Here is a 21,480-nt window from a genome sequence, read left to right on the forward strand (position 1 = left end):
GAATACAATGTATTGTTTACTACCATATTATTGATCATAAGTCAATCATTGACACACAGTTCACAGCAATCTATTACACAAGTGAATTTGTCAATCAGTTGGAGATTTATTATGAGGGCTTGTTTAAGGACCCGTCAATCTACACCTGCATCAGACATGCTTATGTAGCGTCTCGGGTGCATTGCGTCATAAACATAAATTTTTAGGTCACTGTGTCAAGTTAAATATAGTTTAATACTTAGAACACTGTGGCAGGGCGGAGGGCGGGGCCGGGTCGTGATCTTACGCACCCGGTCCCGTATTAGGCTAATTATGCCTCCGTGAGGGTTAAATGCTGACTGCAGGGGACCGTGCGGGAGAGAGAGATCGTTTACGGACATGTCCATCATATGTGTTTGTGTCTTTGTTTTAAGTTTCTCATTAAAACTATAATTTATATTATCAAGCCAGTTCTCGCCTCCTCCTTTCCATTGATCACTTTACAAACACATCTTGAGATCCCTTAGTTCAAATTTGCACTCCATTAAGTGTTTGTGTTGTTCTGTCTGCTGGATGGTGTTTTTGTTCACTGGATAAACTGCTCGTTGCCTATACAGCTGAAGTTTCACTTACTGCCCTCTGGAGTAAACAGGTGGTACTACAAGCTTGCATTTCTCAGGAATCTTCCTTATTACGGTCCGGGGGCATTGTGATTATTTGTGTACATTTTTTTAATGCATTATTTTTAATAAAATTAATCTCACTGTATTAACGTGTTAAATCTACAGCCCTTATAATATATATATATATATATATATATATATATATATATATATATATATATATATATATATATATATATATATAAAATGTATATATATACTGTATATAAACATACAAAATCCTTAATCTGGTAAATATACAGCCTATAAAAAGCTACATTTGGTAAATACTTAATTATATAGCCTTGTAATGAAGCCAAGTCTCCATAATTTCAAAATAAGAGTCCTGAAATAAGTACGTGTATTTCGGGCTTCTTCATAGTCTTGCATTAAGCTCCAAATCTGATTTTGTTCTAGTTATTATTAGGATTTTTGTTTGCACAATAAACTGTGCACTGGGATTGTATTTATTTTGGTCCTTTTTAGCATCTGTCTGTGCCTGTCATCAGAAGAAAAGGCTAAGAATGGTTTTTTTCTACATCCGATAAATTGATTTAAAATAAATATTGGCCGATTAAACGGTTATCAGCATTTTCCACCACCTTAGTAATTGGTATCGGCACCCTACAACCTATCTCTGTAAAAATAAAATAACTATTCTGCCACCTTAATAAGGTTATTTTTTTTATCTGTAGTTTTGCACCAAAATCATTCGCGAAAATTGTCATTTTGACCACCCTCTACAAAATCATCATTTATCTTTATCTATAACTTGTAAAATGAAAGATCAAAATATTGATGAACAAAAATGTGAGCAGGGGCTAGTGTAGACTTAAGCATAAAAAAATGTCTGTTAAAAAAACTAAACGAAAAAACACAAAACTGAGTCCAAATGATGTTTCACTTACTAGAATTAGAATTACAGTGGAATTTAGGGCTCATGTTGAAACAATCCCATTGGATGTTGGGATTTTTGTGGGCCAGTTTAGAAGCATGCTTTGACAGAAATAGCTTATTTGAGAGAAGGAATAGTGGAATCTTTCTGTGCTGGTCATTGACACAGGCTTTGGTTCTTTACGTTTTAAGCTGGGAGATAAATTATAGCTCACTGACCCTTAAAATAACTCCGGTCAGTTCACTGCAGACTGTATCAGCCAATCTCAACCCCTGCTGTTATCGAAGTGTGACACTTTAGAGCACAACAGTGGGGTTCCGGAAGTAAAAATCCCATTCCTTTTCGCCATAGAGAAATTGATTTTTTGGTAAAATTGTATAAACCTTTCAAGACAGACCTACCATGAGCTTTGAGGTTCTTAAATGATGAAATATGTTTCTGCAGAAGCCACAGGTCATGGCTTTTAAACAGTTCATTCAATCTGAAAATAATTGAAGTACACAGAATTGTACCTTTTTCAGATTTTCAAACACTTTTTGCTTCTAATCAAAGTTTGTAATGGGATTTACCTTGGAGCTGGTTGGTTTGGTCCATTGCTTAAAACTCTTTAGAGTTTATTTTTAAATGCCTTTAGAGAAAAGAAATAGGACTTCCGGAACCAAGGCTGCTAAAAAGTGGCGATCACTGTTGTGCTCTATTGTGAGTTTGACTCGTGTCTCGTTCACATCTGCAGGTCAGAAGGGTTCCAGGATCGAGTGGTCACCTGCACAAGACCGAGGATGGAGACTGGGAATGGAGTGATGATGAGATGGATGAAAAAATTGAGGAGGGAAGGCTGCTGTCAATCATGGAAGAGTAAGTGTGACCTTTGATCTTAGTGATGATGGATATCAAATGATAATTCTCAGTTGAATAAAATAAACTCTTTGAGGTCTATTTTTGTAAGCATGCGAAGCTTATCCAAATATCTTATCCAATTTTCCTGAGAGCACTAATTCTAAGCGCAGTTTTTGTGCCAGTGCATGTGGGTGTGGGTGGGGGTGTTTGCCCTATTGTGGGTGTATGCGTTCAAACCGTGGGTATATTGTGTGTTAATAAAGTGCAATTTGCTATTTTACTGTAAAAAAAACAGTGCTGTGCAAAAGTTTTTGGCAAAATGTTGCATAGTGAGGATGCCTTCAAAATAATGCCATAAGTAGTTGTCATATATCAATAAATGTCATACAAAGTCCAGTATACAAAAAAAGCTAAATATATATTTGGAGTGACAACCTTTGCCTTCAAACCAGCCCTGATTCTCCCAGGTACACCCGGACACAGTTTTTCTTGGTTGTTGGCAGATAGGATGTTCCAAGCTTCTTGGAGAACTTGCCACAGTTCTTCTACTGTATATATTTCGGCTGTCTCAATGGCTTCTGTCTCTTCCTTGTTATCCCGGGCTGTCTCAATGATGTTCAATGATCTGTGGGGGCCATACCATCTATTGCAGGACTCCTTGCTCTTGTTATATTCAATTCTATTTGCAAAAGCAATGTTGAAATGTTGAAATCTATATATTTCCTTCTGAGCAGAATATATAAAATAATAGTTTTAAGACAAATGTTTTTGTGAAAAATCAATGCACCGTAGACTTTTGCACAGTACTGTTGGTCATTGCGCTAAGACGTTTCAAACCTGTCTGTTTTCTGCACTAAGTCTTAAACTCAGTTCCTTCATTTGCAGTTTGGAGATTCAACCAGCTGGTGGTAATAAAGTTCATGTCCAAACTCTTGAAAATATAGAGGAACGTCAAATAATGTCCCTGACAATCACTGTTGTTGCCATATTATGAAACAAAAACGTGTGAGATTTGTGTTAAACTATCTACCGGTCATGCTTTATTATATTTTATTATTATGTTTATATTTACAATTGTACTTATTGGTATTTTTCCACCTGTTGTCATAGTGATTTTTAAGTCACTGCAAAAGCGGCTGATGGAAGAAGTTAGAGAGAGTAAAATGTTTGGATTTGGTATGATTTTTCTGTCCACTTTGTTATTTTGATTCGATTTTTATTAAAATGTTTATTAAAATATTTTTGGTTGAATTTTTTCATTCATTTTCGTTTCGTTTCAATAAATGACTGTTATTTTCGCCCAGTAGAAGTGAAGTGTGTGCCGATACAATCACTATTAATACTAGTCATAATTTGTGTGTCAGTATATGAAAATTATTAATAATATTTATGTTCTCTATAATTTTCCTTTAAACTTACCACATGTTTGGATGAAAATACCAAAACTCCATGTCCATTGACTTTGTGCTTATGACTTATGGCATAGTGCTGCACTTAGCGCTAGCACTCATTAAATAGGGTCCTTGTTGTGAGTGTTTATGGTAATGCAACATTGATCATTTCTTTTATGCAGTACCTTGAGTTCTGCAAATTTTATAAAAACTAATATTGTATTCCTGTGCTGTGCTTCTATAAAAGGGTATATTAGACTTTCAAAAATATATTCTGGTCAGGATCAGGCGCTTTAATTGTATTTATTATAACTTCAGTACTTACACAATGGCAATTAAATTAACAGGATGGAAATAAATAGTTAAAGTTAGCCATTGCTCAGTGAGGGATTATGAGTTAATTTTAATGAGGATGTCAATTAAAATGTGTTTTATATATATAATGTTAACCAACTTTTGACTATGATAATATCACATGTTTTTCTGTAATTTTATTAAATAAGATGGAACGTCTTAGTGATTAAAACAACAAATACAACAAAATATCACAGAATGCATAAAATCCATTGGCTGCGGTTTTCCTACCAAAACATTGTCACTTTCTGGAGAATGATGTCATTTTAGGAAAAGATATTAAAATAGAATAACAGGATGGAAACGTGAAATTGAGGACATTAATCATTACAAAAAGTATTTATTAAATTCTAATTAAAACAATAATCAACAATATTCAGTTTAGAAAACATGTTTTGTTTGAAACATTTTGATTAGAGAAAGAAACACCTGTAATATTTTTTAATTAATTCTTTTTTATTTGATAACTTTGCTCCCATTGACAAAAAATGCAGAAAATGTCAACATCTGCTCAAACCAAAGTTAAAATAATTAAAATTCATGCCATGTTCACTTTATTTTAATGTTGTTATGATGAAAGTATGACTTACTAACCAAGTAAGTTTTAATATTTAATATTTTATCTAATATAGTAAGACATATATGATAGGGGCATGAACATGTGCTGCATTAATTGAAAGACCTGTATGAGACTTGAACTAATGCACTTCCACAGATGCAGAGTCATTTCTTGATTCACCTCAAGATCTCTAAGCTTGCTAAATATTTAATTGTAAACTCCGTGCCTTTACCATACAGGAAGTGTTTTTCTGGGCGAGGTGAGAAATTCAGGTGACACACACAGTTTGTTTAAAGCCGAGGGGACTCTTTTTCATTCGTAATGTGGAATATAAAACACTAAAACGTCCTGAGCAGGAAGGTACAATCAAAGCCCCTGAAGCAACGCGCTCGCAAATCAGCCGCGGCTAATGAAGCTGCAGACGCTGTTCTTCTGTGTATTGTTTATTATGGAATGCAAATGAGCAAGCGGTGATTGCACTCCCACACAAATAGCTACATCTGTCTGATGTACTTCTTGCGAGAGCGAAAACATAATTGAATCCTGTCTCGTTATTGCTTTTGCAGTCACGCAGGGTCAAAGCCGAAAACCAGCATGTAAGTTACTTTTTTCCTTTAAAATTTTGTAATAAAAAATAAATTCAATATACAGTGTTCATATATACATGCTATATATATATATATATGGAGTAATGCATATTTGATTTTGTGTGTTTTAAATGTATCAATATGTCAATATTAATCAAACTTGACCTTTTTTACTTTATGAATGCATATTCCATAATGTCAATGATTCATAAGTGCTTCTCCAAAGAAAACAATGTTACTCTTCGGAATCTTTGATCAAAATGTACACAATTTACTTGCTCCGCCTCTGAAATGACTTTGGTCTCACGTACTACAGCCGTGGCTAAAAGTATTGGCAGTGACATCAATTTTGTGTTTTGCAAAGTTTGCTGGTTCAGTATTTGTAGATAATTTTTTCACATGTTTCTATGGTATACTGGAAAACAATGATAAGCGTTTCACGAGTTTTAAAGGCTTTTATTGGCAAAAACATTCAATATATGCAAAGAGTCAATATTTACAGTGTTGACCCTTGTTCTTCATAACCTCTGCAACTCGCTCTGGCACGCTGGATATCAGCTTCTGGGCCAAATCCTGACTGATGATCCATTCTTGCCTTATTAGTGCTCAGAGTTGATCACAATGTGTGGGCTTCTGCTTGTCCACTCGCCTTTTGAGGATTGACCACAGGTTCTCTATGGGATTAGGATCCGGGGAGTTGCCTGGCCACGGATCCAAAATTTCAATGCAGTGATCTAGAAGCCACTTCATTATCACTCTTGCCTTGTTACATGGTGCTCCATCATGCTGGAAAATGCACGGATCATCACCAAATTGCTCCTGGATCATTGGGAGAAGTTTCTCTTGCAGGATGTTTTGATACCATTCTTTATTCATGTCAGTTTTTTTTGGCAGAATTGTGAGAGAGCCCACTCCCTGTGATGAAAAGCAACCCCACACATGGATGACCTCAGGATTCACTGTTAGCATGACACAGGACTCATGGTAGCGTTCACCTTTTCTTCTTAGGACAATCGATTTCCAGATGTCCCAAACAGTCAGAAGGGGGCTTCATCAGAGAAAACAACTTTGCACCAGTCTTCTACTGTCCAATCCTTGTACTTCCTGCAGAATTTCAGTCTGTCCTTGATGTTTTTCTTGGAGAGAAGTGGCTTCTTTGCTGCCCTTCTTGACACCAGGCCATTGTCCAAAAATCTTTGCCTCACTGTGCGTGCAGATGCACTCACGCCAACCTGCTGCCAATATTGAGCAAGTTCTGCACTGGTGGTGACACGATTCTGTAGCTGACTACTCAGGAGGAGACGGTCCTGGCGCTTGCTGGACACTCTGGGACATCCTGAAACCTTCATCACTGCAGTTGAACCTCTCTCCTTGAAGTTCTTGATGATCCGGTAAATGGTTCTTTCAGGTGCAATATTCTTTGCAGCAATTTCCTTGCATGTGAGGCCATTTTGATGCAAAGCGATGATGGCTGCATGTCTTCCTTTAGAGGTAAACATTGCTTACAAGAACACAATTATTGGAAGCACATCTTCCCTACTTTTATAGCATCAGTCTGCTCTTATAATCCAATCAGAATGATAGAGTGATTTCACCTGACTAGTACTCGTTCACACTTTACCAGGCTGATAAGATTACTGAAATGATGTTGGCTGGTCATTTTGTGCCAGGGCCAAAAAAAATGAAATATGGGTTTTTGTGATAAAGTTTTTTTTGCAATGATTTAAAATGCATCTGATCACTCTGCACAATAATCTAGAAACAATGTGAATCAACACCACAACAACTGAAGTAGAAAATATTTGCGAAACACAAAATTTATGTCACTGCCAATACGTTTGGCCACGGCTGTATTTAATACATTACTAATAGTCAAACAGCTATTTAGGCATTGTTTAAGGCTATTGCTGTATGTAATGCAGCCTTTCTAAAATAGTTCATTTCAATAGTTAATGTTCTGTAGTAATTTAAGGACACTTAAATCAACCACCCAGAAAACCCTATAAACTGCTTAGCAACGCCCTAGCAGCCACCAAGATTACCCTAACAACCACTTATCAATGCACTAGCAGCCACCCAGAACACCCTAGCAACCACTTAGAAATGCCCTAGCAACCATCCAAAACAACCTTGAAACTGCCTAATAATGTCTTTGCAACCACCCAAAACACCCTAGCAACCACTTAGCAATACCCTAGCAACCACCAAGAACAACTTAGAAACTACCTAGCAGTGCCCTAGCAACCACCCAAAACACCCTAACAACCCCTTAGCTCTAGCTGAACACTCTAGCAGTCACCCAGAACAACCTAACAACTGCTTAGCAATGCCCTAACAACCACCCAGAACCAAGGTTATAATAGTTTTACATTTTTAATTTAGTTTTTATTTCAGTTTCATTTTTAATTTTTTACTTCAATTTAGTTTAAGTTTGTTTGTTTGTTTGTGATTCTTTGTTAGTTTTAGTTTGGTAAAAATCTTAATTTAAATAAGCCCAACTGAATTTTTATGACTGATTTAAATGTAAAACAAATGTCTGATTTAAGATGCTTCTTTTTTCTTACGTTTAAACACAAAGTCCTCTATGCACTGGGCATGAGAAAGTAACTCTTGCTGCAACTGAACTGAACTGAAAATTTTACTTTAAATAAAACTCTTTACCAGCTCCAAATGAAATGTTAAAAATATCACAGATTGACAGGTTAAGACTGTGTGTGTGTGTGTTGATACTGTATATGTGTGTGTGTGTGTGTGTGTGTTGTGTGTTGATACTGTATGTGTGTGTGTGTGTGTGTGTGTGTGGAAGAGAGAGCAAGAAAGAAAGACTGAATAAATTACGGGATATTGTTATATTGTTTCTATTCTCTTCGATTTGGCAAGACAGTGAAGAGTCATGCCAATAAAGGGTAAATTTGAAATAATATAATATATATATTTATTTTATATATATAAAAAATTATTTAAAAAATGCTTTTGAAAACTAACAATGTTTAATATTAAAATAAATATTGACAAATTAAATTAAAACAGTGTAGTCTTCAAAAGTAAACATTGCTTCAGGCTTTTAAAGTAATTATATACGAGTCAGTAATAACATAATAAATAAAGTAATAAAATAGAGAACAGAGTAAAGAGTGTTTTTCATTTACAGCAGCAATTAAAAGTGCTGTTATTGATATTTCCATATAAAAGAATGCAAAAAATGTTTCTACTCTCTTAAAGATATTCATGAAGTGTCCTGAGATATCTCACTGGTCTCTGTGACAGCTGTAGACTTTGTAAACCTGTCAATCATTTTGCTCGCTCTCAGAGTGTAGTATTTGAAGCGGATCAATGAGGCTTTGTTTTTTAGTTGAGGGCGCTATTGTGCCACTGTTAAATTTAACAGCCAAAGGAACAAACAATGCTGCTCTTGTGCTCAGTTTTGGTCTAAAAAGTATCTTTGGAGGGCGGGGGTTTGGAATGAGGGGGCGTGGCTAATTCAACAGCTCAGTCACGTGAAAGGTTCAGAATGCTAAAATCACTTAAAGCACCTTTAAACATTACAAATCACAATATAAACATTTAAAAAGTAATCGAATGCAAAATGCTTAAATTGTTGGCAATCTTTACTGTGTGATTATTAGATATAGTTATTCTAATAGATATGATTAGATATGTATGTTAAAGTTAATATTAATTACATGCAGTCAGAGTTTGACTGATAAGCAGACCTGTGATGGAAAATTATTGGACTTAAAGATACTAAAGATATCCAACCGAGGACAATTTGTGTTAGTTTTTTGTCAATATTGCTGTTTGACTAATATTAACAATATAACAGACAGCAGCTGGTCTATTATGCTGCATTAACACATTGCAAAGATCAGATATTTTAAGGTATAAGATTATTGTCCTGTCTGCTTACACTTACATAATACAGTGCATTAACAGCTGTGTTTACATTAAAATCATATCGACTGCAAATTCTGTCTCTTCAAGAGGGGAATTTTGATTAGAAGCACATTTCACGCACACAGCGAGACAAATGCATGTTAGCGTTTGAAAGCAGCCGGCTGTACTCAAACAGTGCGCGAGTACTGAATTGAGTCAGTACTCGGTACTGCCGGTACTTTTAACATTGGTAGCAATTAAAATACTGAGCAGAGATTCCTCGGCACACCTAGCCAGTCGTGGCGGCTTCCCGGGTTGTTCTTTGGTTGTTCCCGCTCTGTTGCTAATGCAGTGAGGTCAGTAGGCTGTCTTTTATCACCATCCAGTGGCATCTTTATGTTACAGTAATGGCAGGTTTAAAAACATATCGTATCAAAATCGAAAACTAAATAGACCAATCCCATGTATGGGATGTAAACAAATGTATGACACAAAACCATCATAAAAACTGAAATATTCTTAGCTATGCAATTATTATAATGATATGAGTTAATAACATACGTACCTGTAATAATGTTCGCTAATAATGATCGCTGAAAAACAATGAGTTGAAATAAACTCCTAAATTCAGTCATCTCTGTTGATGGCTTGAAGCCACAACCGTCTACGAGAGCCCTTGAAATAATTTTTCAACAACGAAATCTGACAAAATTTACTATTTGCGCATGGTTTTTGCCACTACTTCTGTGTGTGTGACATAAGCTGTGACATTGACAAAGGATTGGTCCATATTATTCAAGATCATTTTTATTTTATTTTAGTTAGTTTCAGAGCCCTGAAAATGAATTTCAGTTTAGTTTCAAGTTTTTAAATGATTTTTTTTAATTGTCATTTCAGTTTCCTAAAATGTTTTTTTTTACATTTAGTTTTAGTCTGTTTTCATTTTAGTTTACGTTAATGACCATGCCCAGAACACCCTAACAACCACTTAGCAACACCCTAGCAACCACCCAAAACACTCCAACAACCTCCTAGCAACACCACCATAGAAACCACCCAGAACACCTTAGGAACTGCATAGCCACAAGTTAAAAAACAATTAGAACACCCTTACAACTGTTTAGCAATGCCCTAGCAACCACCCAAAACCCCCCGAAAACCGCCTAGTAACACCACCCTAGAAATCACCCAGAACACCTTAGGAACTGCATAGCCACAAGATAAAAAACAACCAGAACACCCTAACAACTGCCTAGCAATGCCCTAGCAACCATTAAAAACACTAACGACTGCTTAGCAGACTCCTAGCAACCACCCAGAACACCATAACCACCTAGCAACACCCTATCAACCACCCAAAACACTCCAACAACCTCCTAGCAACACCACCATAGAAACCACCCAGAACACCTTAGGAACTGCATGGCCACGAGTTAAAAAACAATTAGAACACCCTTACAACATTTAGCAACGCCCTAGCAACCACCCAAAACACCCCGAAAACCGCCTAGTAACACCACCCTAGAAATCACCCAGAACACCTTAGGAACTGCATAGCCACAAGATAAAAACAACCAGAACACCCTAACAACGGCCTAGCAATGCCCTAGCAAACATTAAAAACACTAACGACTGCTTAGCAGACTCCTAGCAACCACCCAGAACACCATAACCACCTAGCAACACCTTATCAACCACCCAAAACACCTTAGGAACTGCATAGCCATGAGTTAAAAAACAATTAGAACACCCTTACAGCTGTTTAGCAACGCCCTAGCAACCACCCAAAACTCCCCAAAAACTGCCTAGTAACACCACCCTAGAAATCACCCAGAACAGCTTAGGAACTGCATAGCCACAAGGTAAAAAACAACCAGAACACCCTAACAACGGCCTAGCAATGCCCTAGCAACCAATCAAAACACTAACGACTGCTTAGCAGACTCCTAGCAACCACCCAGAACACCATAACAACCACCTAGCAACACCCTATCAACCACCCAAAACACTCCAACAACCGCCTAGCAACACCACCATAGAAACCACCCAGAACACCTTAGGAACTGCATAGCCACGAGTTAAAAAACAATTAGAACACCCTTACAGCTGTTTAGCAATGCCCTAGCAACCACCCAAACCCCCCCAAAAACTGCCTAGTAACACCACCCTAGAAATCACTCAGAACACCTTAGGAACTGCATAGCCACATGATAAAAAACAACCAGAACACCCTAACAATGGCCTAGCAATGCCCTAGCAACCATTCAATACACTAACGACTGCTTAGCAGACTCCTAGCAACCACCCAGAACACCATAACAACCACCTAGCAACACCCTAGCAACCACCCAAAACACTCCAACAACCGCCTAGCAACACCACCATAGACACCACCCAGAACACCTTAGGAACTACATAGCCACGAGTTAAAAACAATTAGAACACCCTAACAACGGCCTAGCAATGCCCTAGCAACCATTCAAAACACTAACGACTGCTTAGCAGACTCCTAGCAACCACCCAGAACTCTCTAACAACCACCTAGCAACACCTTAACAACCACGCAGAATGTGTAGTCACATGTTAAAAAACAATTAGAACACTTTAGCAACTGCATAGAAATGTCCTCGTAACCACCCACAGCACCGGCAAGTTTTGCAGAGGCCCCATCACTCTTTATTTTCCTCAGAAAATGTAAAAATCTAATAAAGTTTCCTGAAATACGTCACATTACAAATCTAAAATGGGTAATGAATGCCATTTCATGTCGACTCTTGGTGTTCTTTTAGTTAAAATCCTTGAAAACTAAATGAGAGGTAATAGACTCTGAATAGAATTAATTATCAATGAATGTCTCATTTGTTAATTTAATTGAGAGAATCTAGGGATTGCAGTATTTTTCTATTGTGATGTCCCACTCATTTATTCCCTCAATGGATTAGAAAATGTCATGATTTTTAGTTCAGGCTTTGAGGTGTAGAGAAGCCATTTCCAGAGCTGCTGCAGAAATGTCCTTGGAGAGCATGAAAAGAAACAGTGAGGGATGGGAGGTGTCTTTCTGTTTCTCGCTTCACTCTTAAGCACTCTATTTTGCCTCAGCAGGGTGAAGTGAATGCCAACAGTCTCCCGCTAGAGGACTTGTCCATTCAGCATCCCCAGGTGAGGGCCAGGTGCTGCTGACAGTGCTGGGGTGATTTGTCTTGATTCTGTGGCCCCGCTGTGAGGTGCCTGGTCTCTGGGCGGGCTTGACATGACCCTGAGGCACGACTGGGCCTGAGGGAGCCTATTAGACCTAATATCTCAATGAGGGAGAGAGGTTGCCTCAGGGGTCCTGTTCAGGGGAGCACGGTTCCAAAGCCTAGTGAGCTGCCTAGGCAAAATTTTAAAGGAATACTTCACCCAAAATGTATGTTTTAATTTTAATGTTCATGTGGTTTCAAGTTCATGGCACTCTTTCTCCCGTGGAATACAAATGGTTAATGGCGAAAAAGCTCCAAAAGAAGTGTCATGAAGGTGGTTCATATGACTTGTGTGCTAAAATCCTGAATCTTTTGAGGCCATATGAAAGCTTTGTGATAGAAACAGACCAAAATTTAAGTCATTATTCACTGAAAATCTTCCAATCTGCGCATTCTAAAAAGCACAACCAAATTTGCCCAGACAAAGTTTTTCTAACTTTTTTGACACCGAATGCCTTCTTAAATATAAATGCAGTTTTATATGTATCAAGACCCATTTCTATTGTGTCAAATAATAGTAAATAATTAGCGATATTATAAAGAAATATTGTTAGCAAAATTAATTAAATGACTCTTATATTGTAATTGTACTAAAGCAAAAATAAAATAACATTTTCTTTTTACTATTAGAGTTAAAACATATACAGTGTATATATATATACAGATGTATATATATATATATATATATATATATATATATATATATATGTACAATATGTACATATGCAGCGGACAGGATATTTGCCTTTCATGTTCCACGTTAGAAAGTAAGTCATACAGGTTTAGAACACCATGAGATATATAATGTAAATGTTGACATATTTTAAATTTTTCTGTGAACTATTCCTGCACCGGTACCAGCAAATACAGTGTGAACATCTTTTCACCTCAATGACCTACAGAAGCATTGAGAATACTGTGGAATTAGTATGTTTCTTTTCTGTCCAGGTTCAACCGTTGGAGAAACCATTGAGTGCTCAGGGAATGGTGAACATGGTCCTGAGGTTAAGGTGAGCTTCTCTTTCTACCTTCCCCTTCAAACTTCCTTTATCTCGGGTGAAAAGTGCATGAGCGTCTGAATTACTCTGTGCTGCGGATGGAATTGTGAGTCTCTTTTTAAACGACATCTTTCACTCTGGCTCTCGCTTTGTGGTGAAGTGTATTGCGTTAATGCATTTTCTCAATCGCTCTGGGTTGGTGTTTGAAGAGGACTTGTAACTCTGACCTTAAATATGCAACCGCTGCTTGAATTCCTGTGTAACCTCATGCAAAATAAAAATGCAGACATTGTTCTTAGTTCAGCAGGATGTCAAAGGCCAGAAACATACCATACGTAAGTAGACATAATTGTTGTAGGGTAACAAACCTTAGTATTCAAGGAGTTTCCTTCAAATGTAGCTGTGTGGTTGTAAAAAATTTGTAATGGTATTTGAGAATGAAATTTAATGATGCACTTAATTAATAATTAATGATTGAATGCATTTACTCTTTTTAAATAAAAGTGTCTACTTATTGAATACATGTAAATGATTGTAAGTGCTTTTGAGGAAGCAATAAATAATTGGTCCAAGCTAAACTATGATTTATTAGTGCTTTAAATATTTTTTGTTTTGTTCATTGTTAGTTCATGTTCAGTTTAGTTACTAATATTAATGAATATAAACTTATTGGAAAGTGTTACCGAAATGAGTCTTTGAAATTGCCTCTTTTTCATGAAATATGTTCCTTGTAGTCTATTGACATTCATGATGACAATGACGTTTGCACAGATGAATCATTCACAATAAGGTCATGAACATGATTTTAAAGAGAAAATGTTATAAATTAAACATGAATGCATTTTTGGAATATGCTAAATAAGACGTGTCTTAAATATTTTGGCAAATTTTTATATATTGAATGCATTTATACTTTTAGATAGCTGCGTCTCCTTAATGAATAACCTCCTGAGACCCCCGTTTGACTGCTGTGTGAAAATAAGAAATCTATAGAGAGAAACGTTACAGACATTAAATCTGATTTTCGATAAATCTGAATACATCATTCTGATTACAAGTAATGGCCAGCATCATCCAATCACTGCCAACCATGTTAAAATAACATTTTGTATTATAAAAATCCAAATCTATGTATGTACTGATTATCATTGTCCCATGTCTGCCAAACATGTTGAGTGGTGCAAACATCATCTGCAGCATGAAACTGAACTTTTGGCCAGATTTTAGGAGTGAAGGCGCTTAGCTGCATAGAAAGCTATAAGATGCTCACTTGCTCCCTAACTGGTGAATGACTTAACCTCCAGTGTGCTGTCTGTCTTCACTGGTCTCAGAACAGTTTGAAATGCACCTCACTCTGTTTACAGCCTCTGAAAGCAAATTTGTCCAGCTTTTGGATCAACCTATTGATTCTCAATGTGATAATGCACAGTGAATGCAGTATTTTTATGGAAAGTTAGTGTTATTGTCCACATATGTGGACATTGTGTTTAACAGTGTGCCGTTTCACAATAAATTGATGCAATATTTAAAATGGCATATCGGATGAAACTGCAGACTCTACTCTTTTGACTCAAACAGGTCTTAATGTGAAAACTTAAGCTGGTTTCTAGCCAAATATTGTTTTGTTGCTATTTCTCTGAAAGACAAACTTGGCTGAGATTGGCACCATGTTGTTTTGTCACATGACTCTGTGCACTGAAAGTTTAATGACAGCCTAGAATCACCTGATCTGAGATCAGTTGGTTTTAAAAAAAATGATTAAGCATATGTGACAATCCTGCACTACCCACTCCGTATGGGACTCGAACCGGCGTCTCTGGCATGGGAGGCGGGTGCTCTAACAAGGAGGCTGAAGGCTACAGCCTCTAGGGTCAGTCGGCAGTGCACCTCTTGAAGTATGGAGAGTGAGGTTTATACACATTGCACAGCTATATATCAGCTTGCCACCATTACACTCACCCCCCTAAACCTCACTCCCATCCGGGTCATGGCACCACTGTGACGCCTCCTGTTTTAACCACTCTGTACGGGACTCGAACTGGCGTCTCCGGCATGGGAGGTTTAATGAAAAAAATAATAACGAAACAGAAATTAACTAACACATCTCTGTCTGCATGCAGCTGTATTAGCATGTAGACGTAGTTAGAGTTGTTTCACTGTTTAAGCCACATGCACACATTTACGCACGTGCAAAGGCACACTCATCAGTCATGCAGTATGCTTGAATGTTACAACAGAGAATACTGTATAACATCGACTTCCGAGGTGACTGGCATGACGAAAACATAAAGACGGGTATGTATGCAATATAATGGAAACAAGGCAGTTTCACGTGACACAGGACCTGACAACTGGTAAAATTGCGTGTGCCGTTTTTGCAGCCAAGACGGTGCTCATATTGTGGTTTCATCATGGTTGAAAACTTAAAATCAAGAACTTCATTGAGTCACCCACATCATGTCTCTCACAGTTTACTAAAAACAGTATATCAAAATAAAAATAGTATTAATATTATGCATAATGTATCTACACATGTAGGCTTCTGTAGTCTCTTGTGGTTCACACAGTGTTGTCAGCTTGGTCCATAATAGCTTGATGAATTAACTGTGTAACTTTTTAAATAGTTGGGGAAAAGTGCATTATTGCTAAAGCAGACAGCAGCTCTAAACAGATAAACAGCACCTATTTATTATTGATTGACTATTTTCAAAGCATTGAGGAGCTGCTTAAAATTCATTATTTTACAGCATTTGTGCACCATTCACAACATTCAGCCATGCACAATAAAATATTAGGGTATTTTTGGCAGTGAAATGGTTTGTGTTGTATAATTTAATTATAGACTATATAATAAATGTATTATTCGATGACCGAGTTTGTGTATGAAGCTAAACTATGAGATGAATTATTTGGATATGGCCTATTTGGATTTTTTAGCCTACATCTCTTACACTTTTTAAGGACAATTCTGTAAAATGTATGACTCAAAATTATTATTCTCCACATTTTTTGCGGTTAAAGAGCTCAATTAAATTTTCTTTGGTTGGTATTTGAAGATTTCAGACTGTCTGCAGACCAACGTAGCTGCTGCTCAAGCAAATATCAATTATTATTATTTTTTTATCTTCTGCAGCAGCTGCTGCGAGACGCACATGGACACATCAGGGATTTAGGAGCACGAGCAGCACGTAGAACTGTCCTGCACTGTGCGGTTTCTGGCAAATTAACTAGAAAATCATGTCCATGAATGACATGGCCCTAATATTATCAGTGGGCTTTTCCAGTGTTTTTGGATGTTGCATTTGCAGTCAAATCGTGAGACGTATCTCCTTTGTATGTACTGTATTTTCCCAAATCAGTCGACAGATAGAGAAAACAAGATTCAGAAAGAAATCTCAGTATAGACTATTATTTCTTTACATAGGGATACAGTTAAATAAAACTAAATTAAATTGAATTAAAATGTAATCTTGTTAATGTTAATTTATGAAAATACAATTGTTTATTGTTAGTTCATTCATAGTGCATTAACTAAAACAGCATTTGCATGTTAACATAAACAGCTTTTAATTTTAAAAGTTTAATTAATAAGTGCTTTATTCTTAGTTTTTTTTTTTCTCCAGCTAATGTAGTTAACTTATGGTAACGAATACAACCTCATTGTAATGTGTTACTGAAGTAAGTCTTTGAAAGTACCTCGTCATTCATAAATTACATTTGCAGATTAATCATTCCCAATAAGACCACGAACATGCATAAAAGTTAAATTAATTTAAACACATTTCTCTTTTTTTGCATGCTCAAAAGAATTGTAAATATTGTGGCTAATTTGAACATTTTAGCAGTAATACTCTCATGTTTCACACATTTTTCCATGTTTACATTCATTTCACAGAATTTTGCATATTTGTCAAATTTTGTTTTTCCTCATAAAATGCTAAACATGTCTGCAGATACATTCTGGGCCTGCTTCAAAGGCTAAACGAATCATTACTATGTTTGAGACCTATAAACAACATTGATTTCACTGACACATAATCAGGCCCAACCAACTGCTGGGTTTGATCCCTCATCATAGAAAGAAATGTGTCTGAGGCCAATCTGAGCTTGACCCAAGAGAATCTAAAAATTTTATTTTATTAATGACACTATTTTAGATTATACTTTACAGTAATTAACATTAGTAAATGCATTAATAGCTAATGCATTTACTAATGTTAAAAACTAGAACTTTACTGTAAAGTAGAATCTAAAATAGTTTGTATACAGTATATAGTAATATAATGTTTAAAACTCTTTATTAACAATTGAAGATTATTTAATGAACAAACAATGTTAAAAAATGTATTTAAAAATGTTTATTAATCTTGGTTAATCTTAATTAATCAAAATACTATTGTTTTATATATATACACACACACACTGGCTTCCAAAAGTTTGATAAGACAGCAAGTGCTACAGGAAGTGAGGGGTGAAAGGTCACCTGAGTATCTGGACAGACTGACCGCTAGAATAACAAGGATCTGCAAAGCTGTCATTGCTGCACATGGAGGATTTATTTATTAGAAATCTTTGAAGTAGTTTAAGAAGTTCTGATTTTTTTTTTTCAAATTGTAATAGTCATTTTTCACATTATTAATGTCCTGACTATACTTTGTGATCAGTTGAATGCCTTTTGGTGGAGAAAAGTACCAATTTGTTTCCATAAGAGCAAAATCTGTACATTATTCCAAACTTTTGGCTGCCAGTGTATATATATACTGTATATTTACACATGCTACCGGTCAATATTTTGAAACACTGAAATGTTTCTCATGATCTTAAAAATATTTTGATCTGAAGGTATATGCTTAAATGTTTGAAATTTGTTTTGTATACAAAAATATAATTAAAGTATATATAAAAAAAGACTACTGTGACAGGGCGGAGGGCGGGGCCGGGTCGTGATCCTACACACCTGGTCTCGTATTAGGCTAATTATGCGTCCGTGAGGTTTAGAGGCTGACTGCAGAGGGCCGTGTGGGAGAGAGAGATCGTTAGTGGACATGTCCGTCATGTGTGTGTTTATGTTGTCTTTTAAGTTTACCATTAAACTATTATTTATATCGTCAAGCCGGTTCTCGCCTCCGGGGTCTTTTTTATATTTTTATAAAATATAAAATTGGGCTCTTTTAAAATGCATTATACTGGTCCAAGCACCGTTCAGTGATTACATAGTTTGCTTGTTTAACAAAAGAGGTTTTTTAGTGGGTCTCCTAATACACAGTACTCATAGATTTGTATTTTGAAATTGAAACTGTCTGAAATCTTGGGATTCTGTCATGAAGTGCAAGGAGGCAGGAGTCTATAAATCTGAGTTTATAAATTGGAATTCAGCTGGCAGACAGAAAAATGTTGGCGTTTGATAAGATAATAAGTGATGTGTAGAGAGGCTTGGAGCGAGAGAGAGAAATTCTCAGGAGAGGCTGACGTTCTAGATATTGCTCTGAATGTAGATCCTCTTAATTTCTCTTAAATACTGTGTGCATACATTTCAGTGTGTGAGAACCAATACATGCACAAGCAAATACTCATTATAAAATGAATATTTCTGACTCTGAACACCCTGTCTACACCGGGTTCATCAGATGACGCACCGCAACGGCTTAAGGCTGTCTACACTGGACGCGTGGACATGAATGTTCTAAACCGTTTCATTTGTGTTGTTGCAGCAGCACAAAATGGAATGTGACACCCGTTTGAATGTGACTCCCTTTTCCGACGGACGCCACAACAAACGCTTCCAGTATAGACAGCATAATTGATTATAATGTGGTTCTATTGCTTTTGATGTGACTAGCCGCTCACGTCCGGTGTAGACAGGGTGTAAATTCTAATTGGATAAGCCACATTCAAAGCTGTTGTAAAATGCAGATAAGAACACACCTGTGACCGCACATTCTATATTCACGTCCATAATGGTCAGCATTATGTACATGCTTCACTGGTGATTTATGTATTTTTTCTGAATGGTGGAAATGACGGTGATGGAAATGACATGTTTAACGTTTTTTAAATTAGGGGCCCTATTTTCAGAGTGCTAGTGCATGCGCAGCTCTATGCAATAAGTCATTAGTGTAAAATCAGTGGGCATGGCCATGAAGTTTTGGTATGTTCGTGCAAGTATGCGCTAAGTCTAGGCGATAGTGTGTTTGACGAAATTGTACGCGCAACGCGCTAATTGGCTTGATCAAGAGCAATTTAATTCTGAGGTTTTTCTCCTGTTATTCCACCATTTGCATCCTTTTATATAGTCCATTCTCTCAAGCACCAGTGATATTACAAATTATTATTAATAGTGACTATTATTAAAAGTGATTGTATCGGCATGCACTTCACTTCTACCAGTCGATTTTGATTTTGAAAAATTATATTCATTTTATTGAAACACAAAGAAATTCAACCAGTAATATTTCTAAATTTACGAATGAAAATAGAATCAAAAAGTGGATTTTTATATATATATAGATTTTTTATCCTCTACAACTTCTTCCATCAACCCCTTTTGTAGTGACTTAAAAATCAATCTATAACAACAGGTGGAAAAATGCCAATATAAATTATATAGTGCTGTCAGTCAATTGTAAAAAAAAAAAAAAATTGTGATTAATCCCATAATTTTTGTTGTTAATCATGATTAATTGCAGATTTTTAAAATGTATATACAGTATAATTATTTTCCTGTCAAAATTCATTTATTTCCATCTTAGGAAAGAAAACAAAACAAAACGTTACAATATAATGCTTTATTAAGATTTTCCAAGCAAGGGCTTCCACAGTATAAAGATGAAAATGCACTAAAATAGCACTATTTCAAGTAACATTAAACGTTTCCCAAATTCTAAGTGGAAGTTTAACTTATTAAAAGAATTAGTCTCCCTAAGTTGAGTATTAATACATTTTCATTCATTTCATATTTCTATATTCATAGTTTTACATAACAAATATTAATCTCCTAAAATCATTCACGCAGTTGCAACTGTGGTGTAAATACATTTATTCCTGCTCTGTGAATATACACCTAAATGCCACTTCAGATGCAGCTTCTGTGCCACCTTTGCTGTGTAACGATGGCTTTAGTGGCTACTGTGGCTATACTGTTTCCTACAGCTATCGTGAAGCTGCGTTCATGATTCGCGTCAATGTCAACGTCAAGCATCTTCAGTTATCATTAGCTCACTCTTATGTTGTTCCAAGCCCATATGACTTACTTTCTTCCATGGAACTCAAAGAAAAAAGTCTTTGCACATACTGTACACAATCAACTTGTGTCAATTCATCACTGACAGTGAGGCGCTGTGGTGTGTGTTTGTGTGTGTCTGTCAGTGTAATGACTATTATTAGTCTAATGACTTAATATTGAAAGTCTGGGTCTGGGACAAGGCTAAAACAATGAAATCTACTGTGTACATAAAAGGCATTTTAAAGGAACAAAAATAAAAGATGAAGGCCTGATAAACTGTTTCTAATTCATTTTTTTTTATACAGATATATTAAAAAATTTTAACTATCAATTTGGAGTGCCAAAATCCCACTACTTTGTAGGTCCTCGTGGTGGCATGGTTACTCACCTCAATCAAACAGGACAAGTCTCCGTTATCTCCATTTCTGAGACAGTCAATCTGCGCATCTTATCACGTGGCTCGTTGTGCATGACACCGTGGAGACTCTGCATGTGTAAGCTCATGCTACTCTCCGCAAACCACGCACAACTTATCACGTGCCCCGTTGAGAGCAAGGACCACTAATCGTGACCACAAGGATGTTACCTATGTGATTCTACCCTCCCTAGCAACCGGGCCAATTTGGTTGCTCAGCAGGCCTGGCTGGAGTCACTCAGCACACCATGGATTCGAACTCGTGACTCCAAGGGTGGTAGTCAGCGTCAATACTCGCTGAGCTACCCAGGCCCCCTCTAATTCAGTTTTAATGAGACTTTCATATTACAAAAAGTTTAAAAAGTTTAAACCTGTCAGTTTCAAGAAAAATCAACCCGTGGGACAAGTGCCCAAAGTTAACGCGCCAATTTGCTTTGTTGCTCTGCAATATTAACAGCATACATTAAGG

General features: G+C 36.5%; 1 pseudogene; it reads left to right on the forward strand.

Annotated features, from left to right (window-relative positions):
- LOC127658968 (STE20/SPS1-related proline-alanine-rich protein kinase-like) overlaps positions 1–21,480 on the forward strand; it is an 88,893-nt pseudogene that overhangs the window by 37,719 nt on the left and 29,694 nt on the right.

This window comes from Xyrauchen texanus, chromosome 18, assembly GCF_025860055.1.
Source record: "Xyrauchen texanus isolate HMW12.3.18 chromosome 18, RBS_HiC_50CHRs, whole genome shotgun sequence".
NCBI lineage: Eukaryota > Metazoa > Chordata > Actinopteri > Cypriniformes > Catostomidae > Xyrauchen > Xyrauchen texanus.